Consider the following 20,034-nt stretch of genomic DNA (forward strand, 5'->3'; position numbering starts at 1 on the left):
TAAAGTAAAAATGTTTCACTTAGGTATAGTTTTAGAGGCATCATGGAAGAAATCAAGATTTCCAATAATTTTTATCTCTAATAAAATCACTTGAATTAATTTGAGCATCATTACAGCACTGAAAAAATGCTTTTAAAGGTACCGTTACTTGTGTAACTTGTCTGTGTGCATTTTATTGAGTAATGAAAACTGAGAGGTTTCACCTGTAAATGATCTACACTTTCCCAAGCAATTGCCTAGAAAACACTACAGAGTCAGTGGTACTCTATAGAGAGCTGGCAGGACACAAGATTCTTTTTCCCTATTCCCATAAAACGAATCAGAGAATGAGACAAAAGGGGAAACCAGTTTCATCATGGATTTGATGAATTTTAAAACAAGCACTTCAGTATTTTCTCTCTCCAAGATGGTACTATCTTAAACACCTGCAAAAATGAAGTACCACCTGCCTAAAAGTTTTCCTAATGCTTACATGGGAACACCAGTGGGCAATGACAAAGGTGCTGTAAAAGTGTAATGGCTGTCTACCATATTGAACAAGACGATCCCTGTATTTTCTTATGCTTGTGTCAGCCTGCACCCATCTGGGATGCCTTGGCTCATGCACAGGATTATAAATTCTTTAGGCCTGGGAGTGACCTTTGTCGCATATATATGAAATGGTGTCTAGGACTAGGGCTTCTAAGTGCTGGTGCAATACAAGTAGGACTAATAAAGACCAAAAGCATACAGTGTGATTAATATTCCCATTTTCTTTGTCCTCAGTTACCTGTAATTCTCAAAGCAGAGTTATGCAGCAATATAAACAAAGAAGTGCAGCCTCAATAATCCAGTGGTCTGCCCTGACTAATTTATCACAATGTGTTTTCCTCATCAGATCTTTGGCTTCTTTGGTAACATAAACAATAGCATGGCAATTAAATTTATCCCAACTTTTTCCTTAAGTTCAGCTGCTTATGAGATTTTCATACATTTTTCTCTATCCCAGAGTTCAAAGCCTTCTAATGTATTTCTCAGTGCTAATTAAATCCTGATAATACTGTGAGTTGGCAGGAATTCCGTGGCATTTGCGCAAAGGGGAGCCTGGTAGCAGGATAACTCTCCAGAAATCTACATTGCTGTGTCGTGCCCTGGAATTTGCTGTCCTCCTGCAGCCCTATCATTTTGAGGAGTTTTTTTAATCATCCATGAAAACTAAAGGAACCTGAATATGGCAAAGCAATTTGTATTCATGCATGTTTTTTCAATCTTAGTTTTGACCTTCTGAGATACAGCATAAAAATACATGTTGGATAGCTTCAGATGATTTTTTCATTTGTAATTATTTAACATTGATTTTGATTCAGCTATGAAAGCTCATGTGCCTTCCCCATTTTGAACAAAAAAGTAAAACTTCCAGGATATTTAAATATTAAAAAGTGGCAATTGCATATGCATAGCAAGTAACCACCTCTCCAAGATACTTCAGAAAAATTGTGTTTAGTAGAGTACTTGTGATAAATTATGTATTTATTGTAACAGGGTCAGAAGCTGTTACAATTTACCGTACTTGGTCAAAAATTCACTTTTATAAAAAGTACTTCAGTGTCTCAATGTACATTTAAATGAGAACTTGGATTCACCAACCACATTGATTTTCATGGGAGGCAAGTTAAACATCTGAGGTCAAATTTTGCTGTGACTTACAGTGGTATAAAAAACCAAAGCATAGTCATTCTACCAATTTCCAAATATTTAGCCTTTCCTCACAGATAAAAATATTAAAAAATAATTTGGAAGTTGGCATATATTTTTCAAGAACAGGTTATGCACTGTGTACATTGTGCTGCTGTTGTGCTAATGAGTAATGCAGGAGAATGGCTTCTAACAGAGCAAATGGATGAAAGCCAATTGGCAATAAGTGAAATACTGAGTTTGAATCTTAATACAGAGCTGAATTTTAAAAATTCTGTTATTCATGTGCCTGTACATATACTATGTGAATATAAAATCAGTTCTCAAAGTTAATTCCTTAACTATTATATAGTTGCTACTTCTTTAGTTTGTCCTGCTGTCACCAGTAATTGCTATCAGAATTCCTTACATTAAGGTTTTCTGGAAGTGTCCTTAATAAACTCTAACAATGTCACTGCTATAGGAATCCTTAGAAGTGGGACAAAGAGGAAGTTCTTAACCCACAGAACTATCCTTTCTTTGTCACTGTATATTCTGCCTAAGTTTCGCAGAGTTATAAACTCCTGAAAAAAGAAAGGGCTTTCCTGTCTCTATTGAGCAGCCTGCAATTACAGAATGTCAAAACATTATCTGCAGAGCAACACTGTTTGTAATCTACAGCTGGGTCTATGCCCACTGTGGAACTGTCCATATCGTACTGGACTGGACGAATGGATGGATGGATGGAGAAGAGAGAGAGAGAGATGCCTTGGACTACTTGCTGGTAGCAATCTGAACTAGCTCAAAGTTTAAGCAAATCATGCCAGGAATGCTGGCTTTTCCTACTGGGTACTCATTTAGTCCTAAAGTTCATCACATTCCAAGAGCAAAAGTTCAGGTTTCAAATCCTTGTCAGGGCCCAGTGTAATTGTTTGAGGTCCATGTAACTGTAAAATTGTGCTTCCCTTTTTCCATTAGGAAGATACTAAAAAGTTGATGCTGTCTATGTTTGCTACCTATGCAATGCATTGAATGAGACAGAAGTCAGTAGAAAAACATAGCAGGTGATCATGTAATTAAAGGCTCTGCCATAGTGAATATGCATACGGAGATAAAATTTAAGTATCACAAGCAACCTACATTCCAACATTTCCTAATTTACAAATACTTGCCTGCAGCCTCGGTACTGCAGTGTGACCACACTGCTTTCACGTTGCAGAGGTTACATAGTCTGTAACAGTAGTGATTGGAGTGCTCTGTAGATGCTCATGAGAGCTTAAATTAGCTAGCTCCAATCTTGGTAGCTGTCTGGCTCTAGCACTTTGAAAGTGACTGCCTGCTGCAAAATCTTCATGACAGGTAGGGTTAATTGGCCCACATTAAGCCTCATGCTGCTATGGCAAGACAGCAACAGTACCTGTTTTAAAGTTAGCTTCCAACTATTGATCTCATACTGCTGTCATTGCTCTGTTGACCAGTCCTTATTGTGCAACTGCAATCCAGAAATAGTAATTTTAATATAATTCTTTCTCATGAAAATTAATTTAGAAAACATTTTAAAGTCACTTAAGTACATAACAAGTCCACACATCATCATATTCTCTCACAGACAACATGGAACAGTTGTGCATCAAAACTCAGCTTTTATGCACCTATAAAGTAACATTTAAATATAGAAAATTATTGCAATTCCTTCCCTAAGGGAATTTACCTAATTACTACTTTGGAAGACTTAATCACAGAAAGACTACATACACTTCACAACAGCTGAAAAGAACAGTGAAGAAAAATAAATGGCCTCTATGTTCAATCCATAAGCTCAAGTAAAAGCTCTTCATACTCTTCTTTTGTTATAGATCGTATTTTCTTCAGTTACATCATCTTGTATGTTAACCAATGTTTTCTGGTGGGGTTTTTTTGCTCATGGAGAGTACTGCTATATGTGAAGTAAAACTGAAATTGAGTATATAAGTAATAACACACTGGAATAGACACAATGTGTACACATGTGTTTGCACTGAAGTATCTTTCCTGAGAAAGAAGAATAGAGAGACTAGCTGGTACAATTAATTAATTTTATAATATACAGATGGAGATGAAGAACTTTCTCAAAGGAAAAAAAATACAAAATTCTAAAGGAATATATTTTCTCAGCAGACTCCTAGAAACTTCCCTTTCCTTTTACTAATTTGGGTCCATGTACTTTCCTGGAGATACAGCTCTACCCACTCGTTCCTGAGCCAGAGCAAATTAAGTTTCATTTTTTGTAAGGACATCCAATTCATGAAAAATTTAAAGCAAGAACTGAGTTTTCATTAGTTAGGATTTTCCTAACTAGAAATTATTTGTATAACTGATTTTGGTAAGTTAGATCTCATCCCTAGTCTTCTGTTGCTATGTGAAACAGAGAGAAAATCTGCTTATGTTTATTTAATGTGTCTGTATGACATGAATTTGGCCACATTTTCATGTTTGCTCATGTTTCACATATACCCAGGTAGCACTGATAGTACCACAGAAGCAACACTGACTTTACAGTATTATTCTCACTTTATACTGAAAACACAGTTGAACTTGCATGCTACATGTGTACTTTGGATTCCTTAGTTGTTTGATCACATTGATGAAGGGATATGCAATCAATCTCCCACTAAGACAGTGAGTAGTATTGGCCATAACTCATTACTCCATCAAAGGATTTGGCATTTCAATCGATGGGAAATGATGTGTGATCATTCTAATTTATTATACATCATTTCCCATCAATCGGTGTGCTGAAGCCTTGACATAATAAGTAGTTACAGACACTGTCAATCATTCTTGGTCAAATACTTCTGAATGCCACCATTTGGTGCACCTTCAGCTATTCATCCAAACTGCAAATATTCATCCAAAACATTCTGTAATCAGGCTGTAACTAGAGGTACATAAAAAGATTCACAAAAGTGCTTAGGAAGATCTGAAAAGCTTCAAGAACACATGGAACTGAAGAAAAGAGGCTCATTATGAAAGTGCACTTTCAAAAAAATGCATAAAAATTGTGAAACCAAATCTCTAGTGAACAGTGAGTCCAGCTAGGAAAAGACTGAAAAAGTGCAAGCTTCAGTACTGCACTGGATTTTAGCAAGACCATCTACTATGCTGGCCACCTTACTGCAAGGAGGATCTAAATTCCGCTTACTTGTGTCAGCACAGTTCCTTTTGTCTTCAGTGGAGTTGCATAGGCATGTAAAGCCAGGCCACAGTTAATCTTTGCCCTACTAATTCAAGAGATTAAAACTCTTGAAATCAGCCCTGAGCCTTAAACGTTCTTTCCCTCTCCAAATTCCCTTTAAAGTTCCCTCTCCATAATTCTCTTTGAGATCTCCTGTTTACTCGCCAGCAAAAACTGCCAAAATTACTTGCTCTATTAATCATGTTTTTAAATATAATTACATATTACTCAACAGTTTACTTAATACATCAGTATCTTCTATGATTTTGCTCTGTCACTTTAAATATCAGCAATCTCCAAAGGGTTACAGACTTTTTCCAGTCCAGAAGTGTGACAACCACCACAATCACTGTCAAGTTACTTATTAAAGCAAAACAAAGCCCACTTTCAGTGACAATTTTTCTTCTGGACTTAGTTTGAGAATCTACTTGGCCACTACATCTGTTTCCTAAGGCCACTGCACCTCTTTCTACCACATCAGTATGACACTTAATATGTAGGAGTTATTCTTTCATAGGAATGTATTAACTCATCTAGTTTAAAACTTCAGTCCTCCTTAAGAAATTGCTATTCATTTCTAAACCAAGACTTAACTTTCTCTTTAGAATCTGCCTGTCTCTAATCCATCCATTTGGGTATGGAATAGAGTGCCAACAAAGACAGATAAAGCATTTGTTGTAGCAGAAAACCAATGAAATGTTACAAAAAACAGTATAACAAGAACTTTCAAAGTCACAAAATGAAGCAAAAAATGAGTGACTAACTTCTATTGGAAGCCAGCCAACATCATCTTTACAACAGCAAGCATTCCTGTGATACATTTCAGATATCAGACTGGGTCAGCTCTAGTTCCACTGTGTGCATTATCCCCTCTCATTCTTAGCCATTCTTCTATGCTTTTCTGTTTCTCTCCCTACAAGAGAACTTGTACTGTTTCTTTAATACTCCTCATCATTTTCTCCATCTCTCTTTCTTCAAGATATTGTCTTGTCTTCCTGCATGACAAATGTAAAACCTATCGTATTGAGTTCCATATAGTAATATCTCATTATTGGTAAACTGGTTAGAGATAGTTTGTCTGAAAATGCTACATAAGAACAATACATTGAATCATCTTTTTCTCTGCCCATCCATCCTTTCTATACTCTTCATCAGATTTGTCAGCCTAAAAAAAATGTAATACTGGACAGTTTAATGTGGCCCCTAAATTGACAGGTTTATTTATTCTGTTACTATGAAATATTCTGCTTTCCCTTTCAAGTCCCATTTCCTCATCTCCTGTATGCTGTTCCAATCCTCTTAGCAGCCTCCAGCCTGATCTTCCATGATAATGGCAGCTCCCTGAGAACGGCAATCTGTACCCTCTACTGGATTTTAAAAATGAAGAACATTAATAAAATAAGACCAAGCTAAGTTAATACTTTTTTTAATATATGCACATTTTTGCATAGATAATTTTTGGGGGTGAATTTGTGGTGGTTTGTTGCAAGAATTGTTTCTGAGAGAGGCAACAGACCTAGACTTTGTCAAGTGAATTTACGCTCAAGGAGCAGTCACCAGCCCATCCACTTGGAGACTGTGTACTCGCTGATAATTCTGAACTTTCAACCACCAGGATTCAGGTTAGAAATTTCCTTTTAAGAGTTCTAGTAACTACTCTTTCAAATAGGGAACATAAATGTTACTACATCTAATCAACATGTACAGAGTGATATCTGAAATTAGAAATTCAAATACATGCAACAATCTGCTTGCCAACAATCTCCAGACCAAAAATTATTCAGATAAAGTATTTGGTGAATAATTTTGAATAGCAAATTCATTTGAGAGAATCAAAAGCATCTCACAGACAATTCGCAAATGAAAAAAAGTTATACATGTTAAATCATTTATTATGAACTGTTTTTCATCTCTGTTCTGTTATTTGTTTTCGCATCCAGGCAAAGACTGCTTAGAAAAAAGGGGATAAAAAGGCAAAAAAATCCCCAACCCAACCCTTTTCTTACTTGGCATCTTCAGGTAATTCTGGAGTAATTACCTATTTATCAAGAAGGGAAGAAGTTAAATGTTGACCCACTCAAGGAGAAAGAAGTCCACCCTAGTGAAAATATTGCATACAAAGATCTAGCCTGCTAAGATTGGAAATGAGACTTACAGGCCTCCCAAACATAGGTCTCATAATTAACAGACTTTTAACTATAGCTGCATTGCCAGGTGTGAATTTAAGATTATAAATGATAGATGAACTGTATTTCCAGCAGCTGTTTGTAATACCAAGCAAAAATCTTCATTAAGGTAGTGTTAATGTTGTAAATGGTTATCTATTAATTTAAAGTATTGTGAAACATCAAACATTACTCATTTAGAACACTGATGAAAACCAACCTAAGACACCATGCTGTAAATAAAGTTTTAAAACATGAAGTTTTAAGTCAGACAATCCGAAGTTACAATTAATAATGTCAAAATTTCTGCAGTCTTGAACAGATTGTCCCTGGGAATCATCTGAGATCCTCAGGAGCACTGCTAAGTGCTACTTAAAATCCAGCTGTAAGAGCCCAGTGTTAGGATGCTGGAACTGAAGCTTGCCACGTTTTGTTAGATCCAGTGACACACAACAAACATGTCAGCTCTGGCACCAGTTCTGGTAGAGCTCCTGATCTGAGGAAACTTCCAGGCTCTGTAAGGCAGGGTTCTAAGCACAACCAGTTCTGCTGATATGCTCCAAAAGGTAAATAAAAATATGTATTTTCTTACATTAGTCCCTCTTATACAAATTTAAGGTGAACAGGATTTGCAGGGAATAAAAAAAATATACCAAATATACCCAACTTTCCCTCATTAAAGGTGCACAGATGTAGACTCTGATCTGGAGGAGGTTCGCATCTTGACCCACTGTGTTTGGGAGTTTCCTACAACACCAGCGCATAGTGCTCTCCTTCAGAAAATCCCCAAAAAAGCCCTTCTCACCTAAAGCCTCCACCCTTTTCATAGAGCTACAGCCTCAGAAATGCAAAGAACGGAACATCCCCACTGGGCTCCAAAATTTACCCTACACTGAGTTAAGTCAGACAGCCCTTCACCATTATACTTTGTGGCAAGGGCTTTTACAACGTTTTAGTGAGAAAAACAGCACACAGGAATATGTTCACCACACCCATACTGCTCATCAGATTGGGGGAAGGGAGGGGGGGGGGAGGTAATCTATGTATGGTTTTATTCAATGTATTCTGTGCAGGCCTTATAAGAAGACAAAACCCAAAATCAAAATCCATTAGAAAAATTCACCACAGAACTTTTCTTGAGAAAAGCTACAGAGCAAACCTTAAGATTAACCTGCACAATTCACATTTTATTTTGCATTTTTATTTGAATACATTTCTAACAGAAAAAAAGAGAGGGCACTAAATGGCAAGCTAAACTCTAGAAGATCCATGAAGTACAATTAGATAAATAGTCTCATGGATGCTTAGTAATGATTGTTACTCCTTTCTTACATGTGTAGAAATTCCTAGATAAGGATACTGTGAATAAGATATTTGTCTCTAAAAGGGCCTTGTTCTTCAAATCCCTTTCCTTTCCTTCCTCACTTTTTTATACTTAACAATGTACGGAACAGTTTCTAATGACACTCAAATCATGGCCATTAGCATTCCCAGAGATCTAAGTTGCTCTAAACAGCTGCAGTATCTCAGTTTCCAAATAAAGCAGAGCTCCCGTACTTCTAAAAAAATAACCTCCCTTTTAGTTCTTTCCCTCCCTTCCTCCTACTCAAAGGTTTAAACCTCTTTCATTTCCCCCTTGAGCAACAGAAATTCAAATTTCATTTGATAATTTTCATGATGAATACACAGCTAAAAAGAGATATAAAAATTAGTGTTGAGTAAAAGATCAATAAGCTACTATAATAATAATTTAAATTAGACAATTGTACAGTATCCTTGGATCTTAGTTTCTCTTTACATTACTTATTTAATGCACTATATAAGAAATAGCTCATAATTAACCTAAACATCTTCTCTTTCTTTATATACTGTACGCACACCTGAAAAACATTCCTTTTCATGTGTACAGCAAGAAAAATGTACTTGTAGAGAAAAATATTTTCCTGAGTGTTTTGTGGTACAAATAAAATTGTCATTTCTTTCTTACCTGAAAAATAATCCACTGCCATTTTGGAAGAAAATGCCAATATAGTCAATGTGGTGTGCAAGTCAATTTTTCCCTCTGAGCTGAAACACTGCCATGTGCAATGTCTGCAGGGAACAAAATTTTGATGGAATTACACCAGTAAAAATCCAGTACAACCCCAATGATTTGATCAGATTATTTCCCCTATATTGTATCTGTGTTAAGAACAGAACAACTTGGCCCAACCCAGAGAAATATATAGGAGAACATCAGTAATAAAATACAGGGAAGCATTGAGATGCTCAGATAATACATATGATGCAGATAAAATAATTTTAATTCAAGCAGAATGGTATGCTTAGGTGATCTTTCAATAGGACATACTGTTCATCAGTTGTGCAGCCAAATCAGCAAAACAAGCAACCAGCAAAGTGTTCCTGAAATTTCCTCCGTATTGAATTCAGGAAAATAAATCATACCTCCAGAAAAAAAAAAAAAATGGAGTTAAAAAAGTAGAATTAAAATACTAGTAATTTTTGACAGGCCTTGCATGGCCTGCACCATTAGACGTGGAAAATATGCTTAATGTTAATAACAAGTCTCATAAGTAAAGAGTAAGTGTAAATCATGGCTGCATCACTGTAATTTTTGATGTATAAACAACAATAACTGATGTACCAAATTGACATGCTTTACCTAGAAACCATGTTATGTAATTTTCAGTTTTAAAACAGCATTACTTTAACCCTTAGTATCAACCCTTGGGTAGAGGTACAATATCCAACAAATGCAAATTGTGTACTCCTCTTTCAAACATGGCTTGTTTTCTTGACATGCTGAATTTTAAAACTTATTAGGTATTCTGCTTTTTCCCCCAAATAACAAACCTGCCGTCTGTAAGTTAGTACACAAGTGTACCACATGAAGAAGTTCGCATAAGCAAGCAGCAGTCATTCCGACATGACAGATCAGAATGGCACAGAAGGAGCAATTTTGGTGTTTCAAGTTAATAATACGAAAGATTGGCCCTCTACGACACATTATGTTAAAAATGCACCTTATAGCCACATTCAAATAAGGTTCTTATTTAGATCAGAAAGATTAACAACTCTGATAAAGTCATTCCAAACTATGAGACACCCATTTGCAAAATACAAGTTTAAATTTGTAATACATTCATAAGATTGGTTAAGGCATCAGAGTATATTGCTTTGCCTTCCACACATTTTTTTATTCACAAATAAAAAGCATGTATTTTAGCTCTAACAGAATCAGTTAAGGTGACAACCAAGCTTAGAAAAAAAATGACCATATTCAAGTATTCAGCCCCTTCCACTTACAACTCAAGTCTTTCAAAAGCAAGGAAATTGAGTTAAAACATATGCTACCTCTAGCTGCATGTTCCTATGCTTTTCCTCTAGATGCAACACTTAAAAGAAGGCATTAGTCTCTACACTGATTTCTGCTTTGCTTCTACAATGCCTTTTTCTTCACTTTTATACAGCCTTTATGTTACTTCACCTTGGGAAAAAGGAAACTGCATTTTGCAAATAACTTTGAAAAGCGCTGCCTATTCTGTAGAAGACATAAAAATTTGCTTTATTCTTTTACCTATAGAAAGATTTATGAAATACAGTAGAAAGATGGATTCAACCACAAGGCAGACAGCTGGTTTCCAAACCCCAGAAAATTTCTGAGGTGTTCAAAGCTGAGGTTTTTGTTCAGTCAGTTACAGAAATAAGGGCCAGCCATGAAAATTAGATCTCCAGTTAGATTTGGAAACATTCACTTCCCACTAAAGTTCAGGCGTTCTGATCTGCGTTTAGATCCCTATCTGCTACAAAGACTACATTAATTTAATGTGTTAGAACAAGAAAAATTCATTCTTGCCACAGACATTAAAAAAATAAAATTCAAAGACAAACCATTCTTCAAAGGAAACAAGGGCCCCATCTGCTGATGTTTAAATGTACTACATTAACACACGCACTAAGTGCTACCACAGATAAGAGAGGTATTGAAATGAATCGCAAAGACAAATCACCATATTAACTGTGCTGCATTCTTCTGGTATTTTTTTTAATAGGTAAAATAAAGTTTTTAGGCCCTTGGGTCAATCAGCTTCCACTGATGAGGAGAACTTTGTCTGTGAAAAACACTGGGAGACTAGGAAGGAAAATCCGGCAGGAACCTGAATTTGCACAGCAATAAAATAACGGAGTATCGCCAGTCCAACATATAGCAAAATAAAATTATATCTACACACATACAATGAACAGTTATAGAAAATAAGAAAATATTACTATTTAAATCTCACCCAAGAAGTTAAAATTAGAAACTATCAAAATGTCCAAAAACACGACAGAGAAATTAAAGCAGAACTTTAAGAGCAACAATGAAAGCAGGCAGCCGGGAAATGTAAGTGTCAAACTTTTCTAAAGTGTAAAACATCTTGTTGAAAAGTGTAATAGTTGTTTATTGAGAGTTCCTGAAACTAAGCCCTGTTTTGTTTACAGAAACCCCACACACAGCAGATTTCACATTATCTTATGGCAAAAATTGGCAGGGAGCGTAATGAAAATAAAAAAAAATGTCCTTACTATGAATAAGAATATTCCAACCCTTTTATCGACAAAGAGCTGGCAGCTGAATTTATCATCTTATATTCTGCATATTCTGCAATAAAAAAAGTGTATAATTTAAGAAGTAGCAAACCAGTTTTGTTTACATGGCTACACCACAGAAAAGGGTCATTCTGATATACCTGGATGAAGCATGTGCCTGGCCCTCCTCCCCAAGCCTAGCAGCATGGCAAATGAACCTCTGATTAAAGCTGAAAAAAGCACTAAAGAAATTTGCTTCTGTTCTTCTCTTCTGACCTAGCCAGAACTGCAGCCAAAGCAAGCTAGGTGTTTGTTTATACGAGCTGTCCTACTCCCCAGAATTGTAACTCTACTGTGGAGAGTTCTGGCGTTTGCTTTATCCTACCTAAATGACTTTCTGTACCATAGATCTTGTTTTCATGTATGATGCTGAAGGTCACCGCTGGGCCAGACAGTAAGTGCTACAGGACAAAATCCCACGAATCATTAACTCCCTCAGGAAATAAGAAATGTACAATATATTCCTAGTAAATACTCTAATGTAATGATAAGAGCTGTGCAAATGTACTAAACATGCACACATCTTAAAAAATTCTTAGTCTTCACTACTGAAAGCCTATGAAACTTGAAATGATTTCCAGCTGGGCAGTGGTCAGAAGGCAATATGAAAAACATCTCACTGCATGGATAAAAACTATAATTAGAAACTCGGTGCTAGTGAATTCTTCAGTAAGCATGAGTATAATCCTCACAATAAACAACACTGGCCTGGCTTTTGACTGAGTAAGTTAAATTCTGAGTAGTCTGTGCATAGTTCCAAGATGTGCTACCAACACTAAAGGCACAAAACAAAACTATAAATAAAACTACTTTTTCAGAGCATAATTAGATCTAGTGTGGTTTTCCGGCACTTTCTTGTAACTGTATCGTTAGTAGAGTTCCTTCCATCAGCTTTTGTATTATAAACCTATCTAGAGATGTCTACAGTCTGATTATTGAAATGTACTTCAGACCGAAATATGTTAAACAAGGGATTTGTGCAGTGGAGTAACTAGATAACCTTGCCCACCTCAGAACAACAGAGCATAAGGCTAAGGTCCAGTTCCTAAAAATGAAATTTACCATTTACTTTAACACTAGCATTTTCAGAAGTTTTTTTACAAAATGTGCTTTTTTGGCCACGTGGTTATTTGGTTGATCATTAGCACTCATAAAAGAGGAAAACAATTAAAAGATGTCAGAAATCAGCCTGTTCAAAAAAGCGCCTGGGAAAAAATACGAGCATTCTCATTCTTGATCACAGATAACACCAAGTAACTTTACTATCCCCCTTCATTAGATCAGACATCAATCTCCAATGTGATAATATATGTTGGGAAAAGTAATCATATCTGCATCAGTTGTAAGTACATTAGAAACAAAGCTGCTGCAACTAGATGTTGTCAAAGGTGAACCTGCCACTTTCAGTGACGCCACATGTTACAGGGTGAGCTGATCCCACTGGTTACTGCTGTTGAAAAAGGAAAAGCTCAACTTTGCCATCTGCTCACAACTGTGTGCTCCTCACCACGCACTTCTGTCTCCTGCCTCTGGCGCTTCCTGGACCTGAGCTCTTTCAGCTATGTGAAACAGTGGAAAGCTGACCCAGCAAGCAAAGCGGATAGAATAGAATCAGGCTACGAAATCAAGTCTAGCAGAGTTTTCCAGGCGCCAGAGCCTGTACAAGGAGGGGGCAGGACTTCATAACTAGGAGGAAGCCTGGGAAGGTGAAGGCAACTTCCCTTTTTGGCAGCGATAGCAAAGCTGGGATTATAATTTGATCCTGAATTTCGCAGCTGTGTTTCTGCATTTCTGGAGCATTCAGAAACCAACGTATTTTGAATAGTGCCCTGACCCAAACACTCTGTTGTCACTCCTTCACAGGCATGCCAGTGTTTCGCTTTGGGGTTTGTACATCTGCCTGGGAATTTAGAATTATCTCACTGAACAGTAGATGAAGAATAAAACTGGCTAGGAATGATAATGTTTAGTAAGTACTTACTCCAACTGCAATATTACAGTCTAAATAACTTTCTAAAAAAGCAAGAATCCGGGATCTTGCCTTCATAAATGCTTCAGGCAAACACTACGAAGTCCAAAACCAGGTACAGGCCCAAGTTAACATATGTTTCGGTCTCATTGACTTCTATGGTGTGAAACATCTAACAAAGACCCATTTGAAAAGAACAGCGTTAGGACCTACTTATGTCCCAAGCACCACAGATGAACCAACAACTCAAGTAGCTGGCTCTTACAATGCTTTTCTTGAGCAAACACAATATACATCACACTACATATATACAGCTACCTTGTAAATCTCAGGTACTTCCATTGGGATCATGCATTTCCAAAGGCAAGTAGTTACAATCCTGATAAGCAAATCCCCGCTTTTTATTGCCTTGGAAGACCTCTTTTTAAAGTAATGCAATGACTTGCTTGTAATTCCTTAGTATTTTAAACTGACATAAATTTCAGCACGGTTTGCCTTTTTTTTTTTTTTTTTTTACATGCACACACAGTTTTATACGACATTTCTAACAACTGCCCCCTTTCTACTTTGTTTTGCCTTTTGAAAAGTCAGTTAACATTCTCTGAGGAAGATGTAATATTAAATAAAAATAAATACATACTTTGGGTAAACAGAAAATGAGAGCTGTAGCTCAGCAGAACTGGGAAGAGAATTTTGAAAATTTGTTGAAATACTTCATGAACGTTTTTTAACAATTCCTGATTTATATTTTGATCAGTTGAACGATTTTTTTTCTCCTCTTTTCTGCCTTTCTCAACCCATCATACCACAATTTAGCTTTATAAGGGAAAACACAGTATTCCAGAAATCTGATTGGCAGACATAAAGGCTGGCAGACACAGAGTGTGTCTTTTTGATTTAATAATGACGACTTACATCGTTGTTTTGAAAGACCCATGAAACAGAATGGAACTCTCCTTTCAAACCTAATATTTCTATACCACTGCTTATGTTTGGAAGAAGGAGCTCTATCTTGGCTGCTTTTGGTCTCTTTTGGAGGCATCTATTGATGCTTACAAACATGTTAATGAACAGCATTGTAGTGCTGAAAGTATTGGATATGAGGCTTTTTTGGAGTTTATTAATACTTCTCTTTCATCAGCCAGAGGAGATGCTGTAATGTGACACCTGAAAGTGTGTTGTCTCTGAAGTGCTCCCAGTCACTGCTGGACCACAGAGCAACCCAAGGGGCTGAAATGAACATCATCACAAATAACACTTACACAGACTTTGCAAACACATAAAATGGAAAATGCTGAGACTGAAGTTACAGGATAAAAGGAGTTTTTCCATTACTTCTGTCTTTAGTTAGGACCTTACCCAGAGTTTTCATGTCTTAAGTATGGTACACTATTTGCCATATGTATATATGCCTCGGTATCATTAAAAAGTAAAGTTACCCTTTATTTATCAATAGTTTTATAACTTCATGTCCTGGGACATGCGTGGTTTCCTTCCAGACACAGAGAACATTGTGCACAGTGCACTGTGGAGCTGTAAAGTCTAAACAAAACCAACAGCAATAATAAATAGGAAAAAAATAGATATCAAACGCACAACTAAAAAACCACTAACTTCCTTTTGATAGGGATGTTGAGTTTGAGACTCCAGGTGTGTATGGAGATGTGTGATATTAGTCTCCCTTACCTTCTAAGAACTTCAGGTACACCACTGAAACACTTGAAAAAGTATTTTGTCCCTGTATCAGCAATTTCATCCAAATGTTTCCCTTCCCAGGGAACCGTAACTATTGTTTAGGTGATGGCTGGGTGGGAGCTTTCTACCACTCAAAAGGTATCTCATCTCTTACTATGAAATGACCCTTAAAATTGTTATTGCATTAGATTATAATTGTGGTGTATTTAGCTGTGAAATTGCATGGACATTTTTGTGCCTCTACATTTCTAAGTACTCTCCCTACTTGTTAAGTCAAACAGCATTTTGTTTTCAGTGTTCAGTGCTGGCTATCCACGGAGACAGAGGCATGCATGCACATGCACACCGTCTCTCTGCTCTTTCACAGAGAATTTAAGTCTGCTTCTTCTTGGGTTTTGTTCTCTTTCAGACCAAGGCTCTCTGTTCTTTCCATATAGAGGAAACCTTGCAATAACAAATAACTCTGTCCAATAACCTAACTATAATAGAAGTATGCTCAGAGGAAATTGATAGTGTTGCCAACTCTCATTATCTTCCTATGAATCTTGTGATATTTGCTATTTTTCTTAAAGCCCTGACTGCTGAAATCATATGAATAAATGTGAATCTGAGCTTCCATTAAAAAAGTGTCTAGATTTCTCAAACATGAAGTAAAACGTGGAAATATGAACTGAATGTACTCAAAAGGGCTAGAAACACCCAAAGGTAAATTTAAAACAAACAGACAGAGGTGTTAAAGTACATCATAGTTTTAATATAATTTCTTAATTTCAACTCAATTCCGAACACTTGGATTTCACAAGTAGTACAAATTGGCTAAAATCCTCAGATAAATGCTGGACCGTATAAAGTAAGGAACAAGCAAGGGCAAGAAGAGGGAGGAACTCTCCCACTTAGGACATGAATCAGCTCCCCAGAAGAGTGTTTCTCACCCAGAGTTGGAGTAGTAGCACTGAAGAGAGCTTCATTGCCAAGTCCATCTTTGTAACCCATGCCTGCTGTACCTCTCCCCCAAGGGATGCTATGCTTCAAGATCTGGGGCTTTGAACTATTCAAAAAGGATTTACTATTTTGTACATCCAGATATTTCTTATTGTCTACGGATCCTACAAGTAAAGGATGTGGTTACTTCAGAAGGACCAAAAATTTCTCTCTGTGCAAGTAAGTAAACTTAAGTTTTATTTTTAATGGCTATAACAAAAAACCTTACATTGGTTGTGAGCCAGTTTGTAATGGAGACTCCCACAGCAATACAGAGAACAGTTCACAAGGGTTGTCATGAACACAGGATCTGGTACTCAGAGAGGATATTGGTTTTTCCCATGCAGAATTATTTTTTAAAAGTAATTAATAATATATTTAACATAAATGAAGAAAAAAAAATCCAGTAACCCACTAAGCTTGCAGTTTAAGCCACAAAAAGGACATAGATGCAAAAGATGCTGGAATGACTGATATTTAGGAAAAGAAAGAAGCATTTTCTTATAATTAATTTTTACTTGACTTTGTACACAGAGAAGAATGGAATGATGTGCTTAGAGTACAATGACTCACAGATCTATAGCCACAATCCTAGCCTCTCTGCCAGTATATCGGCATCCTTCCCTTTGCTCTGGAGGTGCAAGAAGGCAGTCTGGTCCTCAGCTACACCTCTTCATAATATTAACATGAGAGAATTTACCCTATCTCACACAAACTCAGATTTAGCGGGAGACAGGTCATGCTTCCTCCACTCTATTTCAGGGAATCTTATTAGTCTACAATACATATTTTTTCAAGTAAATTCAATAACTACAGAGAGGGAGAAAAACTAACAGAAAATATCTTACCAGATGGAGAAAATTGAAACATTACCCTTGTTTCTTTGCCAGCACAGATCCATTCTGACAGGTTGGAAATGATTTATGGTTGGGGGGGGGGGGGGGGGGGGGAGCGCACAACGGAGGAAGAGAGTGTGGGGAGAAGGAAACATACTTACACTAGCAGAGATATTATTAATTGCTGTACAGTGTTCAAATCTTTGCATTGTTTTGCATGCAATTAGTTACAAGGCTTACATATGCAGCAATGTTTGCATGCAGATCTCTGCATGAGACAAATAAACCTCAAGAATATGATGCATGTTAGAAATTGCTTTCAAACCACTGTAGAAGACACTGTGGTAAAGGAATGATACAATACGGCAACTCAAAAGCTGCATTCAAGGAAACAGATTACCTTTGAATATATGAATAGGTAAATACTATAGCACGTCCATGATTAATAATAATCATTACTATTTTAATATATAAAACATTATGGATATTGCTACCCAGCAGCGATCAGGCAGATATCTAGTCTTTGTAAATTAAAACTAGATATTTTTCTGTATCTAATTGATTTTTACATTACATTAGGCAGCCAAGGCTGCAACCTTCCATGACATAGTATCTAAATAAACATTTATTAAAATATTTTAATTAGAATGAGGAAAAATATTGTTTCCAATTATGTTTTCAGAAAGAAAAAAAATCAGACCTATTAAGAATTAATGTAAACATAACTGTAACATAACATTTAAAGGCAATAATTAAGCCACATGATTTATATAATGTGAGATTTCTAATTCCTAAACTTTTATAAAAAGGACTACTTATACTTATGTATTTCTTGCCTCTTGCATCTCATGGCTTTGATCTTGAAAAATAATAACAAGGGACACTGTAAAATGAGAACAGCGATTTTACAAACTCAGGCATATCTGTGTTGAGCAGAATTTATCTTATAGATGCACAAGACTTAATGGTCATTAATAACATTCCTCTGCCAGGGCAGGAGTGCTTCTTACTCTAAAATGCTGAGGTGCTTTGTCTGGTCTAGCTGCAAATGTCCCAGGTGACTGGCCTTCTATCATTTCCCTTGGAATACTAACCAGGCAAAAACTTATTCCCAGGGGATTGGGCAGGGATTGTTAGAGTCTCTAAATGACTTATAATTTTTTGCTATATACACGCATATACCTATGTGCACTGATATTTTGGCTCCCTCTATTCTTTTTTATGGAACAGTGAGTATCAGATCCTGACATGATTTAACACAGGGAGATTGAGTCAGGCACAGTACACTGGTATAATCTGTAGTTTATAGTGCTGATAAGTTGTCATGCCTTATTGAAGACATACATTTCTTGATAGTATAGTTCCACACCACCAGATATATACACATGAAGGGGAATTAGTTTATACCTCACAAACCAGGCAAGACTTGGTGTGGAAGTGAGGACAGCATCTTCTTTGCTTCAGCCAGGAGCTGGCAATCACACGACTGTCACTGCAGGGAAACAACCAGGGGATCTTCTACACCTTTTAGTTTAAGACATTATCACTTACCAAGAGCTGCTGGAAGAGTTTCTGGCTGCCATGTAAAAATTGGGTCACTGTGACATTGATATCATCTTGTGGAGACACTAAAGGTTCTACAAAAGTGACTTGTTAATGAAGATGGGGTTCCTGCATTTTTTTAAAGCAGTAAATAAATCCTGGCCAAAAGAAAGAGCTTTTTAAGTGGGCATTTCACTCATAAATGTATGCCATGCAAACAGAAACGGAGGCTTCTGAGGAAAACAGGCTGACACAGCCGTATCAGTTGTTTGTCTTTCTCTTGATGACTTTTCACCAGTTTGAAGCAAATCTCAAAGTACTGGGATTGGTAAATGAGAGCAAGAATATGCCATTTCAGTCTTCTCTGGGAGTCAAACATGCAAATATAGTGCAAGACCTAACAACTCGGGTCATACCTTTTAACAATACATATACTTCTGCAAAGTAAATGAATATAGAGGCCTTTATCAGACAAAATTTTGACAGTTTTACTCAATTGCTTATTACCTTAACAATTCTTCCCTTATGAGCATTGCCACCTGTTAATTAGTGCCTTCATTTCCTCTCCAGAAATTTCCTTTTTGAGAGACTGCAGCTGTTTCTAGGTATCTCCATAAAGGGCTCTATTTTTGTGCCCTTCATTGTAGAAGTATTCATGGAGGGGGGAAAAAAAAAAGAGAAGGAAAAAATCTACCCCTGATCTAGACCTTCCAGAGGTGGACAAGGATGGTAGAAAGGAACTCATTGTCAGACAAATATCTTGGAGATGTAAATATCTTCCCTGGATAAACAGAGTATCCTCAAATACAAATGTGTCTTATCCACCTCCTTCTTCAGCTCCGGGAGGCTAGTCCCTGTCATTTGTCATAATGTTTGTGTTGTCATTGACTTTCTCTCCCTTCCTTTTCTATCAAATGTTTCTGCAAGTCTGTAACATACCAGCCATAAAAATCAAGTATTTTTTTTGACAGACTACAAGAGTGCTGTCCTGCTGGCACCCTTCCATTGCAGCTCCAGTTTCAATCGCTGCAGCATTACCACATAAAGCGGAGACCATGAATACACCATCTCCACTCTCCCTGCCATTCATTTTTAGGGCTCACCCAAAATGTCCATGGAGTCTAGACTCACTTCTAGTCTACACCTTACTACAATCTACCAATACTGGAAGAGCTGATACCCTCTTTGTTCTCTCTTAAAAAACCCCAAATAATAAAAAAAACCACCCACAAATCATTATGTCTTCTTCAAAGCCAGTATTTCACAACACAACATAGCTACAGTTAGTAAATTCAAGTTTAGTTTCTTAAATTAGTAAGCACCTAGATTTTAAATACTAAGTGCTCAGCT

General features: G+C 36.8%; 1 long non-coding RNA gene across 6 annotated transcripts in view; it reads right to left on the reverse strand.

Moving 5' to 3' along the window:
• LOC119155250 overlaps positions 1-20,034 on the reverse strand; it is a 435,215-nt gene that overhangs the window by 384,046 nt on the left and 31,135 nt on the right. For 5 of the 6 annotated variants that reach the window (XR_005106652.1, XR_005106650.1, XR_005106651.1 and 2 more), the window contains exon 2: positions 9,020-9,123. The exons of the other annotated variant lie outside the window; for it this stretch is intronic. This is a non-coding gene — a long non-coding RNA (uncharacterized LOC119155250). The remainder of the gene's footprint in view (positions 1-9,019; positions 9,124-20,034) is intronic. 6 annotated transcript variants of the gene reach the window in all.

The sequence above is a fragment of the Falco rusticolus genome, chromosome 11 (genome assembly GCF_015220075.1).
Source record: "Falco rusticolus isolate bFalRus1 chromosome 11, bFalRus1.pri, whole genome shotgun sequence".
In the NCBI taxonomy this organism is placed as follows: domain Eukaryota; kingdom Metazoa; phylum Chordata; class Aves; order Falconiformes; family Falconidae; genus Falco; species Falco rusticolus.